The sequence below is a fragment of the Peromyscus leucopus genome, chromosome 5 (genome assembly GCF_004664715.2).
Source record: "Peromyscus leucopus breed LL Stock chromosome 5, UCI_PerLeu_2.1, whole genome shotgun sequence".
Taxonomy (NCBI): domain Eukaryota; kingdom Metazoa; phylum Chordata; class Mammalia; order Rodentia; family Cricetidae; genus Peromyscus; species Peromyscus leucopus.
Genome location: NC_051067.1, coordinates 76,205,694 through 76,212,837, shown reverse-complemented (window position 1 = coordinate 76,212,837; position 7,144 = coordinate 76,205,694).

Here is a 7,144-nt window from a genome sequence, read left to right as displayed (position 1 = left end):
CCAAAAGGAAACCTTCCAGAGTTAGTCTTGGGGAAAGGTTTTTGTTTCTGTCTTTCAGGAGAATGAATGCTAAGGAATCTGATAAACCTGAACAAATGAGACATCTGAAGAAAAGGACAAATCATCTAGCAAAGATGTCCCAAGAAAAAGAGTACATTGGCCTATTGGTATATCACTTATAAAATTCCTGAGTCTTCCTAAAAGTTTGTTTCTGCTATTCTCTACAGACATTTAATACAGATGATCTTTTCTAGTCCCAGTTCAATTCAAAATGAAAGCTGGCTTTGGAGTTGGACAATGGCTCTCTCCTTCTTTAAACCCAAGCATGTTGTTAAAAGGAAAATGCAAAATCTCTGTATCATCAGAAGAAAGAGCAACTTCTGATATGGGAGGGAAGAAAATGAAAAAAACTAAGGGACTATTCTATTGCTTCTAATCTCAATTCTTTGGTTCTATTTTGATTCTTTAAACTTTTCTTAAAGTACTAATTTTATATCAAAATGTAAAGGTTATTATATATTAAACTTTTGTTATGATATTAATAGTCATAGAGAGTAATAATTAGTTCTAGAAAAAAGACCTCAATTAGCTGCCTATACATGTTTTTGTGTTTGAGTCTATCAGTTTTCTGCAAGGAATCATCAAGAATACATCAAAAAAATTATCCATTATGACCAAGTAGGTTTCATCCCAGGAATGCAAAGATGGTTCAACATACGAAAATCAGTCAATGCAATACACCATATAAACAAACTGAAAGAAAAAAAACCACATGATCATCTCCTTAGATACTGAAAAAGCCTTTGACAAAATCCAACACCCCTTCATGACAAAGGTCTTAGAAAGATCAGGAATACAAGGAACATTTCTAAACATAATAAAAGCAATTTATAGCAAGCCAATAGCAAACATCAAATTAAATGGAGAGAAACTCAAAGCGATACCACTAAATTCAGGAACAAGACAAGGCTGTCTACTCTCCCCATATTTATTCAATATAGTACTAGAAGTTCTAGCTAGAGCAATAAGATAAGAAAAGGAGATCAAAGGAATACAAATTGGATACAAATTGGCAAGGAAGAAGTCAAACTTTCACTATTTGCAGATGATATGATAGTATACATTAGTGACCCAAAAATTCTACCAGGGAACTCCTACAGCTGATAAACTCCTTCAGTAAAGTGGCAGGATACAAGATCAACTCAAAAAAAAAATCAGTAGCCCTCCTATACACAAATGATAAAAGGGCTGAGAAAGAAATCAGAGAAACATCACCCTTTACAATAGCCACAAATAATATAAAATACCTTGGGAAAACACTAACTAAACAAGTGAAGGACCTGTAGGATAAGAACTTTAAATCTCTAAAGAAAGAAATTGAAGAAGATATCAGAAAATGGAAGGATCTCCCATGCTCATGGATAGGTAGGATTAACATAGTAAAAATGGCAATCTTACCAAAAGCATTCTACAGATTCAAAACAATCCCATCAATATCCCAACACAATTCTTCACAGACTTGGAAAGAAAAATACTCAACTTCATATGGAAAAACAAAAGACCCAGGATACCTAAAAGAATCCTATACGATAAAGAAACCTTTGGAGGCATCACGATCCCTGACCTCAAACTCTACTATAGAGCTATAGTAATAAAAACAGCTTGGTACTGGTATAAAAACTGACATGTGGACCAATGGAATCAAATTGAAGACCCTGACATTAATCCATGCACATATGAACACCTGGTTTTTGACAAAGGAGCCAAAACTATACAATGGAAAAAAGAAAGTATCTTCAACAAATGGTGCTGGCATAACTGGATGTCAAAATGTAAAAGATTACAAATAGATCCATATCTGTCACCATGCACAAAACTCAAGTCCAAGTGGATCAAAGACCGAACATAAATCCAGTTACACTAAACTTAATAGAAAAGAAAGTAGGAAGCTCTCTTGAACGTATTGGTACCAGAGACCATTTCCTAAATAAAACACCAACAGCACAGACCCTGAGCACAACAATTAATAAATGGGACCTCTCAAAATTGAGAAGATTTGCAGGGCAAAAGACACTGTCAATAAGACAAAAGACAGCCAAGAGAATGGGAAAAGATCTTCACCAACCCCACATCTTACAAAGGATTGATCTCCACAGTATATAAAGAACTCAAGAAACTAGGCATCAAAATACTGAACAGTCCAGTTAAAAAATGGGCTAAAGAGCTAAACAGAGTATTCACAAAACAAGAATCACAAATGGCTGAAGGACATTTAAAGAAATGCCCAACATCCTTAATCATCAGAGAAATGTAAATCAAAACGACTCTGAGATACCACCTTACACCTGTCAGAATGGCTACGATCAAAAACACCAATGACAGTCAATGTTGGAGAGGATGTGAAGCAAAGGGAACACTCCTCCACTGTTGGTGGGAATGCAAACTTGTACAACCACTGTGGAAATTAGTATGGTGGTTTCTCAGAAAATTGGGAATCGAACTACCTCAAGAGCCAGCCATCCCACTCTTGGCATATACCCAAGGAATGCTGATTCATACTATAAAGATACATGCTCAGTTATGTTCATAGCAGCACTATTTGTAATAGCCAGAACCTGGGAACAACCTAGATGCCCATCAACGGAAGAATGGATGAAAAAATGTGGTACATATACACAATGGAGTACTACTCAGCAGAGAAAAACAATGACATCATGAAATTTGCAGGCAAATGGATGGAACTAGAAAAAATCATCCTGAGTGAGGTAACCCAAACCCAGAAAGACAGTCATGGTATGTACTCACTCATAAGTGGATTCTAGATATAAAATAAAGAACAATCAGACCACAACCCATAGAACCATGAAGGCTATATATATAGCATGGAGGTCCCTAGGATGACTGTGGCTTATAATAAATTTTGGTTTTACTCAATTATTGAAAAAAAAATAGCCAAATGAATGGAAACACATGAACTATGAACCGAAGGCTGAGGGGCCCCCAGCTGGATCAGGACCTCTGAATAGGTGAGACAGTTGATTGGCTTGATCAGTTTGGGAGGTAACTAGGCAGTGGGACCAAGTCCTGTGCTCATTGCATGAGTTGGCTGTTTGAAACCTGAAGCTTATGCAGGGACACTTGGCTCAGTCTGGGAGGAAGGGACTGGACTGCCTGGACTGAGTCTACCAGGTTGATCACAGTCCTGGGGAGGATTTGCCCTGGAGGAGGTGGGATTGGGGAGGGCTGAGGGTAAGGGGAGCGGTAGGAGGGGGGAGAATAGGGGAACCCGTGGCTGATATGTAGAACTGAATGGAATTGTAAAAAAAATAAAATAAAAACAAAAAAAAAAAAAACAGATGTCAGGGCCAGCTGCTGATCCTTGAAACCAAACAACTGGAGGTGTTGGTGACACTACCTGCTCAGCTGAAATCCATCTGGAGAGGATTCAGAATCCTATAGTTTGAAGTCTGAGGAAACAAAATCAGCTGAGGATTGATGAATGAGCAAAACGTGACCTGAGAACACAAAAGAAGTGCTGCCCAGACACCGAATCAGATCACCAGAATCGCCCTACCCATCGAGTCCCAGCGACCAGACAGCTAACTTTCCCTGCTCCCTCACCCCCCCCAACAAAAAAAACTATAAGCACACCCTACACCAACTGGGAACAACTGCTCCCACAGACAGAACCCACTAACACTGATTTGACTAAGCTGCTCCTGAAGACACAGAGCCCAACAGCACCAATTTAACCAAGAACTCCTAGTGAACCAAGACTAACAATTAGAACAAGAGAGGAACTTTTCAGACACAGACACTGCCTGCACCAAGAAGAGAAGAATGAGTAGACGCAGTGCAAAAATACAGGCAACAACATAAAGACCTATATGACAAATCAGAACCTAGTGATTCTACACCCACAAGACCTGAACATACCAAGGCAGAAGAAACAGAAGAAATCAATCCTAAAAATGACTTTAAGACGATGATAGAGGCCCTTAAAAAAGAAATAAAAAAAATTCCTTAAAGAGGAAATTAAAAATTCCTTTAAAGGGAAATGAAAAACTCCATTAAAGAGAAATGAAAAACTCCCTTAAGAGAAATAAAGAAATGCCCTAAAGAAAATGAAAAAAACAAACAAAAAATTGGAAGAAATCAAAGAAAGCCAAGAAAAAGCAATTAAACAGATGAAGGAAACATTCCAAGATTGAAAATGAAATTGAGACAATAAAGAAAACACAAGCTGAGGGAATGCTGGAAATACTTTCACTAAACAAACAGAAACTACAGAAACAAGCATAACCAACCGATTGCAAGAGATGAACACAATAGAGAAATAGATTTTAGTCAAAGAAAACACTAAAGACAAAAAAGTTGTAACACAAAACATCCAAGAAATTTGGGACACTATGAAAATACCAAACCTAAGAATAATAGGGATAGAGGAAGGAAGAATACCAACTCAAAGGCACAGAAAATATACTCAACAAAATCATAGAAGAAAACTTTCCTAACCTAAAGAAAGAAATACCTATGAAGATACAAGAAGCTTACAGAACACCAATAGGCTGGATCAAAAAAAAAAAAAAAGTCCCCTCACCAAATAATAATCAAAACACTAAACATACAGAACAAAGAAAAAATATTAAGAGCCGCAAAGGAAAAAGACCAAGTAACATATAAAGGCAAACCCATCAGAATAACACCAGACTACTCAATAGAGACTATGAAAGCTAGAAGGTCATGACAAATCTTATGCAGACACTTAAGAGACCACGGATGCCAACCCAGACTATTATACCCAGCAAAACTCTCAATCACCACAGCGGAGTAAACAAAATATTCCAAAATAAAACCAGATTTAATCAATACCTGTCCACAAACCCAGCCTACAGAAAGCACTAGAAGGAAAAATCCAACCTAAAGAAGCTAATACACCCATGAAAACTCAGGCAATAGATAATCCCACACCAACAAACACCAAAGAAGGACAAACACACGAACCACAAAAAAATAACAGAATTAACAATCACTGGTCATTAATATCCATCACTATCAATGGTCTCAATTCAACTATAAAAAGACACAGAATAACAGAATAGATAAGAAAACAGATCCATCCATCAGCTGCATACAAGAAACACACCTTAACTTCAAAGACAGACACTACCTCCAGTAAAGGGCTGGGAAAAGGCTTTCCAAGCAAATGGACCTAAGGAACAAGCTGGTTAGCTATCCTAATATCTAATCAAATAGACTTCAAATTAAAATCAATCAAAGAGATCAGGATGGACATTACATATTAATCACAGGAAAAATCCACCAAGTGAAGCTTCAATTCTGAACATTTATGCCCCAAATACAAAGGCACCCACATTTATAAAAGAAACATTACTAAAGCTTAAAATGCACATCAAACCCACACATTAGTAGTGGAGATTTCACACACCACTCTCACCAAAAAGATAGATCTACCAGACTAAAACTTAACAAAGAAATAAAGGACCTAACAGATGTTATGACTCAAATGGACTTAATAGATATCTACAGAACATTCCATTCACACAAATATACCTTCTTCTCAGCACCCCATGGAACATTCTCAAAAATTGACCACATGATTGGTCACAAAACAAATTTCAACAGATACAAAAAAAAAAACTGGAATAACCTCTGTATCTTATCGGACACCATGCCTTAAAGTTAGACCTCAACAACAACAAAAATATAGAAAGCCTACAATCTCATGGAAATGAATAATGCCCACTTGAAACATCAATGGGTCAAGGAAGAAATAAAGAAATTAAAGATTTCCTAGAATTCAATGAAAATGAAAGTACAACATACCCAAACTTATGGACACTATGAAAGCAGTGGCTTTCATATGGCTCTAAATGTACACATAAAGAAGATGGAGAAATCCCATACCAATGAAATAACAGTACAACTGAGAGCTCTAGAACAAAAAAGAAACAAATTCACCCCAGGAGAAATAGATGCCAGGAAATAATCAAATTGAGGACTGAAATCAAGAAAATAGAAACCAAGAGAACAATGCAAAAAAATCAATGAAACAACGAGTTGGTTCTTTGAAAAAATCAACATGATAGACAAACCCCTAGCCAAATTAACCAAAAGGCAAAGAGAGAGCACCCAAATTAACAAAATCAGAAATGAAAAGGGAGACATAACAACAGACAACGAGGAAATCCAGAGAATCATCAGGTCATACTTCAAAAACCTCTACTCCACAAAATGAAAAATCTGGAAGAAATGGACAATTTTCTGGATAAATACCACATACCAATATTAAATTCAGACCAGATAAACCATTTAAATAGACCAATAATCCCTAAAGAAATAGAAACAGTCACCAAAAGTCTCCCAACCAAAAAAGCCCAGGACCAGATGGTTTCAGTGTAGAATTCTACCAGACTTTCAAAGAAGACCTAATTACCAATATTCTTCAAATTGTTCCATACAATAGAAACAGAAGGAACACTACCAAACTCTTTTTATGAGGCTACAATTACCCTGATACCCAAACCACACAAAGATGCAACAAAGAAAGAGAATTAAAGACCAGTCTCCTTCATGAACATTGATGAAAATACTCAACAAGGCTACAATTACACTGATACCCAAACCACACAAAGATGCAACAAAGAAAGAGAATTACAGACCAATCTCCCTCGTGAACATTGATGCAAAAATACTCAACAAATATTGGCAAACAGAATCCAAGAATACATCAAAAAAATTATCCATCACGACCAAGTAGGTTTCATCCCAGGGATGCAAGATTTCAACATACGAAAATCTGTCAATGTAATACACCATATAAACAAACTGAAAGAAAAAAAAACCACATGATCATCTCATTAGATGCTGAAAAAGCCTTTGACAAATCCAACGCCCCTTCATGATAAAGGTCTTAGAAGACCAGAATACAAGTAACATCCTAAACATAATAAAGAAATTACAGCAAGCCAACAGCCAACATAAATTAAATGGAGAGAAACTCAAAGCAATACCACTAAAATCAGGAACAAGACAAGGCTGCCACTCTCCCCATATTTATTCAATATAGTACTAGAATTCTAGCTAGAGCAATAAGACAAGAAAAGGAGATCGAAGGATTACA